Consider the following 15,924-nt stretch of genomic DNA (forward strand, 5'->3'; position numbering starts at 1 on the left):
TATTTACCACAGTAGAATCAATGAGGTCACAGTGGGAACAGGAAAGATCCTAAGGAAAACTACCTGCACTTTTCCAGAGGTTTCCAGAGTAGTTACAAATTAATCAGTCAGCAGCACAGGATTTCATATTTGGATGCTGGTGTGCTCAATTAAAGTCTTACTTCAGCAGTGCAGACTGTCAGGAAAACTGCAGCTGCCTTTGAAGGCTTCAAATTGCCAAAGGCAACGTAGAGAGAGAAGGAAGAAAAGGTATTTTAAAGAAATTATCCTAGTCACTGGTTATAACTTTATCTGCAGAGAGTGAAAGGAAACAAATTACTCTAATACACTTCCAGCAGGTTTAGTGTGTAATGGTTAAGCTCCCTCTGTTTGGGATAGATTTGAGTAAAGGAGTTGAATTCAAGGGTTTTTTCCAAACTTAGAACTAGACCTGTAGTGCTTAGGAATATTTTGGTTTCCTCCTCGAATGTGCAGGACAGGACCTCTATGGACACTGTGCCCAATCCCTTTGGATGGCATAGTCTGAAAAACTTTACCTTACAGCAGGCTTTGTGCTTCAGTGAATCCTGATACAAAGGCTGTTCCCAGAGCTCATTGCACTGATGGTTAGAAGCCTTCTCATTTCCAGCCCCGGTGTGTTCACAGGCATGTTCTGACTGTGCTGGAAGTGGCATTTCACAAGGCAGACTCCAATGAATCTTGCAGCAACTTGGCTGACAGCCAGCCTGGATAACCCTGTCAGATGCTTGTTGGTGTTCTCCCCAGCCTAAGGTCTTCTTTTGAATTTTCAATCACTTCTTGCAGCAACATGGACCAAATGTTGCTTTACATCACTTGTGTTACAGTGATCCCTGGAATTTCCAGCACACCTAGGAAGATGCAAGGCACTTGCTGGTCGAGAAGGTTTGTGGTCTAAATAGAAGAAGAAAAAAACCTCCAATCCAACTTTCCTAGTCATTCCATGCCTCTGTGATCCCTTCCAGGGAAAGGTCATTGTCCTCTTCTCTTTAAGAAGTCAGAGAAGCTCTCTGAGGCCTTCTCTATCTTCAAAGTGTTACAGAATACTGTCCTGCTTGCAGCAAATAGTAGATCAGTTTGTCTTAAACAACCACCAAGCAGCAAATTCTAACCAGGGCATCAGGATGAGGGAAAGGAGAGAATATTAACAACAACATGAATAGGGGAGTTCACAGAATCACAGAATGTTAGGGGTTGGAAGGGACCTCGAAAGATCATCCAGTCCAACCCCTCTGCCAGAGCAGGTCACACAGGAACGCATCCAGGTGGGTTTTGAATGTCTCCAGAGAAGGAGACTTCACAACATCTGGGCAGCCTGTTCCGGGGCTCTGTCACCCTCACAGTGAAGGATTTTTACCTTCTGTTCCTGTGGAACCTCCTCTCCTCCAGCTTGCCCCCTTTGCCCCTTATCCTATCATTGGACATCACTGAGCAGAGCCTGGCCCTGCCCTTCCAACACTCACCCTTCACATCTTTATAAACATGAATGAGGTCACCTCTCAATCCCCTCTGCTCCAAGCCAAAGAGCCCCAGCTCAGCCTTTTCCTCACAAGGGAGATGTTCCACTCTCTTCATCATCTTTGTGGCTCTGTGCTGGACTTCTTCAAGCAGTTCCTTGCCCTTGTAGATTATTGTCAAAAATCAATACAGATCCCTAGCTGAGAATAAAGTCAACCTTGTAAAGAGGGCAGGTACCGTGAGATCAGATCTCAGCCAAGCAGAAGCATGAGAAATTGCTGTCCTGTGTGGCCCACACAGAAGCATGCACTGACAGTATTAGTACAGCTCTCACTTTGTGTAGGCTCTGCAAGTGCCAAAGCCTGGCTGGTCTTTGAATTACCCTGCTGAATGAACCTGACATGATTTGGAAACCTGATACAGAAGCGCAGTCTCTGGTTTATCACCTATCAAATTATAAACATCTCTCTGAAGTCCCATCCAGTCTATGTGCTTCCAGCCAGGCTGGGAGTGCTCTGAAGGCAATGTGCATTTCACTGAGTACATTTTGCACCTAGTAGAGGGACTTCTCTGTGTTTCTAATAACTCTGGCTGCCTACAGAAAGTCATTTCTGTGTTGTGTTTAGTACTGACTCGGGAAATGCCTAACCAAGACAGTATGGGGTTTATTATTATTGTTTTAAGCAAGAGACAAAACAAGAGGGAACACAAGTTAAAGCTGTCGTGGCTGAATGATGTTTATTTTCATTCCAGGGGGGCGGGGGGGGGGAAGAAAGTTTTACTTCCAAGGCTTGAGTATTTGCAATATTAGAGTGCATGAAAACACAAGTGAGAGGAAACAACATCTGTAACAAACAAATGGGGCTACTCAAATGTTACAGGACTTCTACAAAATTCCTAGGTGGGTGTAATTATTAAAGCCATTAAGGTCTGAAGCAGAGCAGTGCTCATTTTGATTGCAAGAGAGCCTATGCATGAGCATAGTGCATTATGCTATTGCAGGTCGCATCCATCACTCACTGCTGCTTTTGACATGACTTGGCTTTTTGGCCAAGGATGTTTACCTCAAAACAGTGTGAGAAGCTGCTGGAATAGAATAGGAATAGGAATAGACCAGGTTGGAAGAGAACTTCAAGATCATCAAGTCCAACCTATCACCCAACACCACCTAATCAACTAAACCATGGCACCAAGCAACCTATCAAGTCTCCTCCTAAACACCCCCAATTATGGCAACTCCACCACCTCCCCAGGCAGCACATTCCAATGGCCAATCTCTCTTTCTATGAAGAACTTCTTCCTAACATCCAGCCTAAACTTCCCCTGGCACAGTTTGAGACTGTGTGCTCTTGTTCTGGTGCTGGTTGCCTGGGAGAAGAGACCAACCCGACCTGGCTACAATCTCCCTTCAGGTAGCTGTAGAGAGCAAGAAGGTCTCCCCTGAGCCTCCTCTTCTCCAGGCTAAGCAACCCCAGCTCCCTCAGCCTCTCCTCATATTGCTGTGCTCTAAGCCCCTCCCCAGCTTTGTTGCTGTTATCTGGAATGTGTCCAGAGAAGGGCAACAAAGTTGGTGAGGAGTTTGGAGCACAAATTACTCAAATTACTGAGAGTCACAAGAAACATCAAACATTAGGTTCTGCATTTTGTTTAGAGTATTTTCAGGGGAGAGGAAAAAACCAAACCCCAAACCCACCAATTTTGGCTTGTTGTCCCCATCTGAAACCATTCAGCCTCACAGTACTGTGTAAAAACATTTACACAGAGCTGCTTCGAGAAAGAGAGGCCTGAAAATGAGCAATAGAAACTTCACTGTGGCTTTAATTAAAGCATATTATTGCAGATCCAGGGATATTAAAAGCAGTCCACTGCAGATATTTTGGATATATTGGATCACAGGTTCCCTCAAAGCAAAATGTTTCCTTGGCAAGCTGCTTATAACCACTTGGTGCTGCTGCAGCAGCAAGGGGCAAGCCAGTCAGTAGGACCAAAAAAGTCTACTGAAAACACTTTCTAAAGTTTTCACTCTGGGAGTAAAGCACAGGACTAATTTTCTTCTATTAGCTTTGCACAAATGCAAAGGCTGGAAATTTCTCCCTGGAATATCTTAAAGGCAGAGGTGAGACTCTTTGCAGAACCTTCTGGAAGTGCAAAGCCACGCAGGCAGGAAAGGCAAAAAAAAAGGGGGTTGAACAACTTTTTACACACCAAGTGTGGACTGTGCTGGACTTGCACAGCTGGAAAAGTAGAACAAAACTCTGCAGTGGAGTAGTAAAGATCACCTCACTGGGATCTCTCTGCTAACCATCTGATCTGGGAGGACAGTGCTCATTCTCATGGGTTCACAGATGGTTATTTTGAGGTTTATCACTGAGCTGGGAAACCCCACAGCATAACAAAGCATTGTTTGATCAGATCAGTGGGTGATCTGGCTCTTAGAACCCCTCTCCACTCTTGGTTTTCATTACCAGTGTGGAAGAAGGAAGACAACAGCCATGGGCCTTGTTCATAGGTTCTTCTGTAATTAGGTTACCTGCCTCCACAAAGAGGTCCTTGAATGGCGAACATTTGTGCAAAGGCACAGGGGAGCAATGGAAACCTGGCCTGTATCAGCAACACTGTGGCCAGCAGGAGCAGGGAGGTCATTCTGCCCTGGACTCAGCACTGGTTAGGCCACACCTTGAGTCCTGTGTCCAGTTCTGGGCTCCTCAGTTTAGGAAAGATGTTGAGTTGCTGGAGCATGTCCAGGGAAGGGCAACAAAGCTGGGGAGGGGTCTGGAGCACAGCCCTGTGAGGAGAGGCTGAGGGAGCTGGGGTTGCTTAGCCTGGAGAAGAGGAGGCTCAGGGGAGACCTAATTGCTGTCTACAATCCCTGAAGGGAGGTTGGAGCCAGGTGGGGGTTGCTCTCTTCTCCCGGGCAACAAGCACCAGAACAAGAGGACACAGTCTCAAGCTGCACCAGGGGAGGTTCAGGCTGGATGTTAGGAAGAAGTTCTTCATAGAGAGAGATTGGCCATTGGAAGGTGCTGCCCAGGGAGGTGGTGGAGTCACCGTCACTGGAGATGTTTAGGAGGAGACTTGACAGGGTGCTTGGTGCCATGGGTTAGTTGATTAGGTGGTGTTGGATGATAGGTTGGATGTGATGATCTTGAAGGTCTCTTCCAACCTGGTTTATTCTATTCTATTCTAAGCCACTGCCCCAGCTCTGCACAATGGCATACTGCACTTTAAATTGCCTCTGAAAACTTGGGTGACTGGCTCAAGGTGAGACAAATAGCTGTTATTCCAAATCTCATCAGAGAAGCAGTGGATGAGAGTTAAGTGAGTAAGACAGAGATAAAGAAATGGATTGAACACACTGAGGTGCATGAGGCTTTACAGGAAAACAATTTTGCAGTGATTGAGGGGTTTGCTCCACAGGCAGGGTCCAAAGGCAGGGCCAGAACAAGAAGTCTGGAAGGTTATTTTAACAGCAGTAATTTCAGCAGATTGAAATAGCCAAACCAAATCACCTAAGAGGACAGTTAGATGGAGCAACTGGAGAAGTAACTCTGGATTTGTAAAACACAGGGCTTACATTCTCTCTCCTTCTGTGACTGGCCTGCTGATGCAATTGTGAATGCTCGCTGCAATGCCCAAGTGCATGTGGAGCGCAGTCAGAGGCAAAAGGGAGGAGGAAAAGGCAGTGGGAAGTCAAACAAAAGTTCTATGAAAAGAAAGTCAGGAATAAAAATAGCATGAAAGCTACCTTCTGCTAGCATGGAGCCAGATGTGGCAATGCTGCATATCTAGCCACAGTGTGGGTCTCAGATGTGCTTCTCTGTCTATCCTGAGGCTGTGCTACCATTATTGCTACATGCTGATGCACCCACTGCATATACAGAGGGCACATCTCAGAGCTGCAGTGCAAAGCCAAGCTGTTACATTATCACACACCTTTGGTTGCTTCACCATCTCCTCCTCCCTGACTACTCTTAGCCTTCCAAACAACTCCTGAGGTTGGAAAATCATAAAAAGCATTTATAGGAGGGAAGAATTCAGTAAGGTTCTATAAAACCTGAATAAAGTGTTAAGAAAATAAACTGAAGCTGCATTGGCTCCATTTTCCTTTACCACCAGTGCCGATCAGGAGTGACACCAGCACAGTTACACTGCTGCTCTATTAGAGGACACCACCAAAGGTCAGATCCACAGTCCAGAGCAGGAATTGTGTCTAGCACTAATCAGCCTTAATACCTCTTGTAAAGCTATTAACCCTAACTAGAGTCACCACAGATCCTTAGAGGTAGTCTCTCTCTCATTTTTTGAGCTATGTCTTAAAAGCAGGTCAGTTTTTGTTCCCACTGTTTGTGTTCAGAGGTTACTCCAGAAGCTCTCTTCTCTGTTACAGAAAACCTCCCATATTTTTCCAGCCTAAATGAACCACTGGTTTGTCTGTTCCCCACAATGAGGTGAGATGAAGTGAGATAACCTCTCCTGGAAAAGAAACCCCACCCCAAGCAGAACATCCCCTAGACAGATTCACATCCACTCCATCCTCAACAAATTCATTATGCCAGGTGTTAGGCACCTGAGGAAAGAGCAGGAGATGAAGCTTTGCTGAGGCTGGTTCCCCTGGTGAGGAGGATTAAAACAAACTTCTTGTGCTTCATCACAGCTGCTCACAGAAGCCCTTGGTGTCAGGTGGACACCTGGATTCACAGCTCTGACCAACAAACTAAAGCACAGTTGTCTGGCCAGGAATGGCAACGTTTCAGAACCATAAAGCAATGTGCTGGAATTGTTTTGAAAACACAGCCCAAACCAGAACAACAACAGATAGCAGCCCTGCACTTGCTCTTTGATGGGGGTTGGGCACTGGGATCTACAAGCGTGGCAGTTCTAGGCTATGCCTTTAACATTTTGTTACAGGTTTTGAGCAGAAAAGTAGAGAAGTGTAAACAAATCACTGTTGGGTGTAAAAAGGGAAATTAAAGATAATTCTAAACAAATTCATTGGAGAAGTATCAGCTATAGGACAGGCTGTACCAAAACAATCCTTTCTCTTTCTGATCTCTTCTCTGCTTGCTTTGCTCAGGAGAGATTAACCTGCTTCTGGCTGACCTTGGCTGCATTGTTTTGGTTAAGTTTAACCACTGCTTTCTCTCTGCTCCTTTCTCCCTTTTGGACAGGGAGGAACAGCTCCCCTGGTCTCCTTGGCCAGGAGGTTCCCCTGTTGTTTGTTAATTGTAACTCTCTGTATAATATTGTAAATCCTGTATATTTTGTACACATTCATTGCACTCCATTGTAGAGTGCAGGTTTGTTTGTAAATACAGCTGCCACTTGCTTCCAACTGGGCTGGGCTGGCAAGGTTAATGTTGGGGGAAATTTCAACCCACCACCACGAGAAACTCACAGACTCCACCAGAATGGATAGATAATGTTTGTAATTGCCAAGAGTCTCTGCTCCCAGGCTCCCCATTACCTCTTTTGTGTGGTTGGGGATACTTGGAGCTTGACCATGGGACAGGACCATGAGAAAAAAGGTTTTGCTATTGTTATCATCTCTGCACCACAGAGACTTCCTGGGTACTCACAGCAAGAGAGCAGCTTCCTTCTGGCATGGTGTCTTCACCCCTCAATGTCTTCCCTTCCACAGCCATCAGGTGGATGAGGTTTGAAAACAGTCCTCCATCTCATGCAGACACAGGTACACCTGCAATGAGTAAGAGTCATGGCTATTTCTTACCTCCATCAATAGTTGATTGCTGTTGGAGGTTTCAGGCCATTTTGAGCAGTTCTGTAAATAAGCAGCACTGAGATAAAACATCTCCTCCCAGAGAGCCAAAAGGGGTTTGGGGATGAATGGGAGACCAGTCAACTGATCTCTTTCTTTGACTGGATGCAAAATTACCTCCAGACTCTCAGATCTGCTTTAAACATTCAAGCCACCTTCCATACAGGCACATGATAAATCTGGGGTTCCTCTGGATCTATATGAACTCCCAGGAATCCACAATTCTATCTACCCCATTCCCTCACTGACCAGCTTAGTATTTCACACTTCAAAAACCAAATCAGAAGCATCCTCAGATACCATCATCACTGTATTTACCTCTTATGACATCTCTCTCCTTCATCCCTTTCTGATGAAGTGCTTTTATCTGCTTTTAATGGACACAAATGCAAACACAGAGGGGAGATGACTCAGCTCTCTGTACTCACACCAGTCTGACTCATGCCACCTTTAAAGAAGTTTACTTCCGTCGGTTGTGATCTGCTTCAGAGTTATGTGGCTGAAATCCTGTGATCAGAACCAGCCCCAGGAGTAGCTTACTCAGCAAAGCATGCAAGCAAGCAAAGGCCCTGCACACTCAAATATGCAGTGCTGTGTGATATTTGCTTTCCCCTTGCTTGATATATTAGCATGCAGACATCTATTTATCTCCACTGATCTAATTTACAAGTGTGTATAGCAGCAGTAGCAGAGCACTGAGATGAGCCCACTGTTTTAATAAAAAGCAAAGCTGACTGAGAATGTGCTTAGGTATCTGCTGTGATGTCACACAGCAGGAAAGAAGATTGAGTAGCAAAGACTTTGCATCTGAAATATATTGGCAATCTTAAAGCCTGGGATTTGATGGCTTGGCATCTTTGTGTATATTTCACCTCAGTCTGGCAGCTCCAGGGCAGTCTGAAATGAAAGAAGTCAGCCTGTAAGAAACTAAGATTTTGTGATTTCCCTCATTTCAAAGGGGAGCTAAGGGCTCTTCAAGCTGCCAGTGACAACCAGGCCCTTGGGTTAACATCATTGCAGGGAGTTCTAACCCAGATGGTGCTGCAGAGCCACCCACAAAGCATCTCCCCATGCAGGAGCTTCCTTGTGTTTGGGGATGTTCAAAAGATGGGTGCTGGTGCCAGCTCAGTCTCGGTGGGGAAATACCCACATGGCACAAGCAGATGGAGTTGTCAGCCTAACAACTGCACAATGAGAGGCCACAGACAATGACAGAGAGACCAAGTTATCCTCTGAGTACTGCACAGAGCTGGAGGGGAAACATGAAAACAGGGAGGGTTGTGTCAACAGTGGGAGGAAGAATAGATGAGTGATAACTAACAGATCTTTTAAAAACATAAAGCTGTGAGTACCTGAAGATTTTAAATCTTAAATAGTCATTTTCAAAGCTGATTAAACAGAACCAAGCATTTGTTCAGCTTGGCACATCAGGCAGAAATCACTGCACCCCAACCTTGTCATTGATTCAAGACATTTCTCCCCATTTCTGACTGTTTAGACATTAAGCAAGTGAAATGCTCTCCAATGAGGTCATCCTACAGTTTAACCATGCTGCTTACCTGCAGTGCCATGTGAACACAACGTGGTTTCACAAGTGCTAATAAATCAGGCTTGTACAGATGGATTTTGTCCCTGACACCTTTGATATGCAGAGTTTGTACAGAGCAGAGGAGAAGTTTGGCAGAGAATTCCTATTGCTCAAGGTCTGATCTTGATGCACAAAGCAAAGTCTTGAGACTAGAAGAATGCCTTTGCTTCTGGGAAATATTCTACGTGCATGCACATGTTAGGAAGGAGGATTCTCCCGCTGCTGGATTGTGATCTCTATCTGTGGCCCTTTGTTCAGAAGCAGAACAAGGAGGAAGACTGAAGATGATCTGGGTCTGAGGCTTATGACTTTCTGATATGGCTCCAAAGCAAAGCTGACTGAACTCTTCTTGTGTGTCCAAATTCTGAAAAGCTCTGCAACAAACTGAACAGTCACAGGCAAGAACTGGCCAAGACATCAGGCATGGAGCAATCTTACATAACAAATCATTTTCTTGCAGATGTAGCAGACAATTACATGGGGTAGGGGGGAACAATCTGTGGTTGACAGGAGCTGCCACATCTGCAATGTTTTCCAAGCAGCCACACGACCTTAGCCCAGCTTTCACGGAAAACAGAAGTCTCACCCAATTTACTGGCAGAGCCAGCTGTCTCTGGAGAACACAAGTCAGAGTTTCCTCCAGCTCTCAAGGCTACATATCACTCTACCTGAGTTATCTTTGTCCTTTGTGACTGACCTCTCTATGCTGCTTCCCCCTTATTCTGGTCCACGCACCCAGGCCGGCTGCAGCATGCCATGGGAGCAGCAACACTCTCCCTTCTCCACCCCAAGGTCTTTGTGTCCCCACCCAAACTCCCTGGCCCCAGCCACTTCAAACATCTTGCCATCTCCCTGCTTTCATCATTTGCCCTCAGTCCTCACAGGCAAGAGGCCCACAGAAGCCATTCTCCAAATAATCCCTCAAAAGTCACTCCAACATCTAATAGCATCTCTTACGAGCCACTTAACTGAAGGACAGCAGATGGAAGAGCATTACTGTCTACTTCTTTTAATGCATAAGCAAACGTGGAGCAGAGGACAGCTCAAATGAAGATTTGCAAATGCAGGCTCAAGCCAAGGTTCTTCCAGATGGTTCCTAAAGGTTGATTTAATCAGGGCTGACAACCTTTTAAGGATCCAGTCAAGCTTTCTTAAGTGATACAAAGTAAACAGGGGCAAAACTTCCACATTAGTCAGAAACTGAACCAGAGGCTTTATGAAAGTTGACATCTGCATATGAGAAAATTACACATGGGTGATCAAAGTTTCTCTCTGACAGGATCTACTTCCACCCATGTAGATGTGGGGATTTTGTTTGCCAGGAGACACACATACCTCATGCATACTTGGCAGACTTCTCCAGGACCATCCTGAAAACAAGCTCCAGAGACTCCAGCCCTTGCATGAATTGGGAACCAGGACTTGGTAAGGGCAGCCCTCTCAGTTACTTCACGACAACATCCCTCAAAGTGCCCATGAAAGTCAGAACTGAGCTGAGGGTTTTGAAAGAGCTCAAGGCACAAATGCAGCAACCCCAGCAGCTCACCTCCTCTAGGGTAGTAGAACAGCAGCAAGCTAACTGTTGCCTGCAGAGGTTTGTATTCACCCAACAGTGGCTAAGTACCTTTAATTGCTGTCAGGCTCCCAATACCAGTGATGATATCTGAGAGACTAAACCCTTGCAGCCAGGAATTATGGTTGATTTCCTTACCCTGGAGACAATTAACTCCCATTAGCTGAGGAGGATCTCGGGCAACAGGCAAGTTGAAAGGGAGGTTAAGAAAGGTTGCCCTGTGATGATAGGATTCATCTGCTTCTTAGGGCATGATGCCCCCACCAGCCAGATACAGAGCTCATCCTGGAATGCCAAGTTCCTTGAATGGCAGAAAGATAAATGAAAGAAGGCACCTGCACCTTCCTAGCTCCTCCTGAGCAGAAACCATATGTCCTTCTGGCATCTTGATTGAAGAGCCTTAGGAAGAACACATGTTATTTAAGAGGTCTTCCAATACTTGGCCATCCACTGGCACAGGATGGAAGCAACCTGATGAAACACACTCAAACTGGTTTTCCCAAAGGGTTCACAAGCTCAGATGGTTTGATAAATATGTGCTGTGACTGGCAAAGTTGTTTCATCTGCCTTCAGTATCACTAGATCTGGAATTACTTCCATACTACTCTCTTAGTTGTTAAAGCAAGATCTTGAAGGAGACATGGAAGAAGTCAGGGGGAGCATAAGAGTCTCTCATGTGAAATCCACCTCATGTGCAAGCACATAAAGGCAGAGGAGTTTGCTGCCTCATACTGTGAGTCTACATCCCAGCGTTTGGCAGTGGAACAAAACCCTGGAAGCAGTCTGGAGGCACTCACATCTTGTGCTGCTTGCTTTGGCTACTGTCAAAGCAGCCAAACCCCTCTTTGGAGAACTCTGTTTGCAAGGGATTCCTCTGAATGTGGGTACCACGAAAATACCTGCAAGTTTGACTCCTCCACCACCATCTTTGAACAAAAGGTATTAAAAGGGGCAATTCAAATAACAGCAGCAACCTTATCTGCAAGAAAATCAAACCAAGTGACTGGCTAAGAAGAGTCTTTTTAAAGTCCCCTCTGTACGCCTCATATTTTATTCATAACAGCATATTTTCTGTGATCTTGCTAGGATATGAAACATATTCAGCCCCTGACTCCTGTCTAAGGAGGGTCTGAACGACTTCCCAATGGCGCATTTGACATTGCACTCCCCAGGAGGAGCACAGCACACACCTGAGCCAGCACGTGGATGACAGTTATTAGAATAACCTTTATTAGAATAAACCAAACCAGGTTGGAAGAGACCTTCAAGATCATCGTGTCCAACCCATCAACCAATCCAACCCACCCAAACAGCTAACCCATGGCACCAAGCACCCCATCAAGTCTCCTCCTGAACACCTTCAATGACGGCGACTCCACCACCTCCCCGGGCAGCACATTCCATAGCGCAATCAGTCTTTCTGTATAGAACTTCTTCCTAACATCCAACCTGAACCTCCCCTGGTGCAGCCTGAGACTGTGTCCTCTTCTTCTGGTACTGGCTGCCTGGGAGAAGAGACCAACCTCTGCCTGTTTACAACCCCCCCTTCAGGTAGTTGTAGAGAGTGATAAGGTCACCCCTGAGTCTCCTTTTCTCCAGGCTGAGCAATCCCAGCTCCCTCAGCCTCTCCTCATAGGGCTTGTGTTCCAAACCCCTCACCAACTTTGTTGCTCTTCTCTGGACTCGTTCCAGCAAGTCAACATCCTTCCTAAACTGAGGGGCCCAGAACTGGACACAGTACTCGAGGTGTTCTTCTTCCAGAAGTTACAGGGCAGCTGCAAATGGCTATGGGGCATCAACCCAACACCCATTCTGCTCCTGAAGTGAATTTAGCAGCCTGGATTGATTTCTCCTCTGCCTTAGCTAAGCAGCTTCTGGTCCATGTTGAAATTTTATGTTGCCTTTTGGTGCCATGCAGAACACATTTAGTTCTGGCTGTCTGAAATTGCCTGTAAGGCAAATGGAGCTGTGATGAGCTGCCTCTCTACCCTCCATATCTAACACTGCAGCTCCATGTTTTTCCTTGGTAATTCAGCATTAGGAATTCTCTCTGGCTATCTCTCTTAGATTCCTTTTGGAAAAAGTACTGAGGACAGGGAGAGCACCGTGGGAGAGGGAAGAATTTGGCCATGAACCAAATTAGAATGACAACAGCAGGCTAATTGCCCTAGGTAGCTGTCCTGAGAGGGGCAGAAGGAAGGAAGCAAACCAAGAGTACAGTCACTTTGTACTCTTTCCTGTCTTTGTACACAATCACTTTGTGCACAATTCCATCATCACTAAAATCACCTTATGCCTGAAGCAACAAGGATGAAATGATCCTGAAGATATTCCCCCAGTAGATGGATGAAAAAGAGCTGTTGAAATTTGCCCATGAGTGTAAGTCCAGTTACTCTCAACCCTACTCACTGCAAATTTGCTCCAGTTTCCATTGGCTCAAACTCCCTCCCAGTGCTGTATGAAGATGTGAGGTAGGGCATAAAGGGCAAAAGAGCTGAATTTGATTGTTCTGGGTCCTTGCTCATGGTCTGATTGAAATATGAGGTATTATCTACTTTTGCTGCACATCAAAACAGCCTCAAACTGCTAACTCTGAAATGAAACCCCCTTGTGGCTCCTTGACAGTGCACTTCAGCCAGTGTTTCACAATCAAAATGAGTCTTGGTATTCTTGAAAGATGCCAGAATCTTGCCAGCACATCTGTTTAAGCTGAATGACTGACTCATTTGGGCAAGTCCTTCTGCCCCTGTTTCCCCTTCCTTAATAAAATAAGGATAAAAATTAAACCCTCAGTAGACTGAATTTCTCATCCCAGTTCCAAGTATTTTTCATTTGTTTCTTTAATGTCCTTCAAGATTGGTGAAGGAGAATGCTTGATGGTTTCTTTCACTGTTATGATTCTCATCTGTTGTTCATCACAAAACAGACTGGGGTATTTTTTTGATACTGATATATGTCTTATCTTTATATCTCCAAAACCCAAGGCAGGAAAATATTTTGGAATGTGAAAAGTATGGAAAATGGAAACAGGGAATGAGATGGATTAGAAAAGGGAAAACACTGCTTGATGATCAGAGGGCTGGGGCACCACCTCCTCTCTGAGGACAGGCTGAGAGAGTTGGGGCTCTTCACCCTGAAGAAGAGAAGGCTCCAGGGACACCTTATAGTGGCCTTCCAGTACCTGAAAGGGGCCTACAAGAAAGCCAGGAAGGGACTTTTTACAAGGGCTTGTAGTGATAGGATGAGAGGGAATGGAATGAAGCTGGGGGAGAGTAGATTTACAGTGGAGATTAGGAAGAAATTCTTTCCAGTGAGGGTGGTGAGATACTGGAACAGGTTGCTCAGGGAGGCTGTGGATGCCTTCTCCCTGAAGGTATTCAAGGCCAGGCTGGATGAGATCTTGAGTGACCTGGTCTAGTGGAAGGTGTCCCTGCCCATGGCAGGGGGCTGGAACTAGATGACCTGTCAGGTCCTTTCAACCTTAACCATTCTATGAATCCATGAATCTCCATGAAGGACACATTGTTAAGAAAAGTGCTAAGAGAATTCATCCCAACCTTAGGATGACAATATATATTTCAAAAGAAAAAGAAAAAGAGAAATAAATCAGGAATGTTGTAAGCCTGAATGACACAGGTAGGAGGCTACTCATGGGACGTGTAACAGAGTTTTCATTTGATTAGATCATAGGCAGATGATCACCACTAGACTTCCTGCTCCACAATGTCTCCATTTTAACTCTCTCTGGAAGGCAGAGAGTAGGCCAGCAAGGGAGAACTTATCACTTAGATGTGCTTTAAAGCACACAACAGAAAGAAAGTGCAATGTCGTGTGTGCAAACCATCTCAAGGATCACAGCCACAAGCCCGCCTTTGTTTCCCCCAAACCTGTTGAAGCTGCGGTGTGTTTTCCACATTAACCTCTCCATACCCTGAGCAGCAGAGGGCCAGGCAACACTGAGGTGACAGGTCACTGAAGCAATAAAGCAACGCTTTAGTGATGCCTGTGCTCCTAAAAATGCAACCCCAAATTCCTTCCAGATATTCTGGGCGATGGAAGTTTTATTTGTGGGTTAAACCGTTGAGCAAGCTGCAACCTTTGTGCCCTCTTAAATCATGCAGCCTCCTTGGAATGACTAACATTCCCTCTGAGTTGCATTACCCAGAGTTTGTAAATGTCTGGAAGGCATAAACCACTAATGCATGTAATTTTTCTTTTCCCTCCTGCCATTTCTCCAGCTTTCCCACACAGATCGCTGCTTTCTCCCAACCACTTCAAGACCAGGATATATTTCTGTCTCAGAAACCATGCACTGTCTCTCCTGATCCAGGGAGTCAGATTACACTGAGATTCAAAACATACTTCCTTGCTGAACTAATTAGACATTTGCTTCCCTCTCTCCCCCTGCTAGAAGATATCTGCTTGCAAACCAGGTGTGGCTTGGAGTGGCCACCTCCAGGGTTTCCTTCAGGGAGAATTTGAAGGCCTTGGATCACAGGATGCTAGGGGTTGGAAGGGACCTCTGGAGATCATTGAGTCCAAACCCCCTGCCAGAACAGGACCATAGGATCTAGTGCAGGTCTCACAGGAATACATCCAGAAAAGTCTGGAAAGTCTCAAGAGAAGGAGACTCTACAACCTCTCTGGGCAGCCTGTTCCAGTGCTCTGTGACCCTCACAGTGAAGGAGGTCTTCCTCATGTTGAGGTGGAAGCTCCTGTGCTGTACTTTATATCCATTGTCCCTCATCCTATCCCAGGGTGCAACTGAGCAGAGCCTGTCCCCTCTGTCCTGAACCCAGCCCTCAGATATTTATAGATGTTTATTAAATCTCCTCTCAGTCTTCTCCTCTCCAGATGTTGAATATTGCAACCTGACTGTAGCCAAGAGGAAACCAACCTGATGCACATGCAGTGCACAGCCTTGAGGTGTGCTGGAGACTGAGCTGGACCCACTTAGCATGTTTCTTTGCATCACATTTAGCATGTTTCTTCTTTGCATCACACCCTTGGAGGTGTTCCTAGGAGAAGCTGGGGTGGTCCTCTGCAGGCAACCATTGTCCAGCACCGAAGGTTTCCTCCTGCAGGAGACACATGTTAAGCCACAACAAACCTGCTTAGCAGTTGTGAGCCACTCCCATCACTCCTGCCAGACTCCCCTTGCATGACACCTCACACTCATTCCCAAGGGTATTTTTCATATCCAGCAACCTTCTCTCCTCTTTCAACAGCCTCAAGCCCACAGTGCACTCAGGAGGCACTGGTTTCTGTAGCTGCTTTTCAAAGCAAGGTGCTCAGAAGACCCAAACATCAAATCCAAGGTGAATTGGACCACTTCACCTTTAATTTTCTGTCTCTTCAGCCCCCTGACATGATCTGCTTTATACCAGAAGTAGATTGCTTGGGTTTGAGAATTTGGATTCATTTTTGTCATGAGCTATACCTGGAGCTCCCTCAAACACAGTTTTATGAGTCAGCCCACAGAGGAGTTTAGCATGAGCTCAGTCATTGCTG

At 45.8% G+C, this 15,924-nt stretch overlaps 1 long non-coding RNA gene across 1 annotated transcript; it reads right to left on the minus strand.

Moving 5' to 3' along the window:
• Positions 1-750: 750 nt before the first annotated feature.
• LOC137444044 (uncharacterized) lies at positions 751-15,517 on the minus strand. The gene is made up of 3 exons (XR_010988056.1): positions 15,311-15,517; positions 7,053-7,171; positions 751-912 (listed from the first exon to the last, which is right to left on the minus strand). It is a non-coding gene; the product is annotated as an uncharacterized lncRNA (long non-coding RNA).
• Between the last annotated feature and the right edge of the window lie 407 nt (positions 15,518-15,924).

This window comes from Melanerpes formicivorus, unplaced genomic scaffold (genome assembly GCF_026170545.1).
Source record: "Melanerpes formicivorus ecotype bairdi unplaced genomic scaffold, bMelFor1.0.p_v2 SCAF_10, whole genome shotgun sequence".
Lineage (NCBI taxonomy): Eukaryota > Metazoa > Chordata > Aves > Piciformes > Picidae > Melanerpes > Melanerpes formicivorus.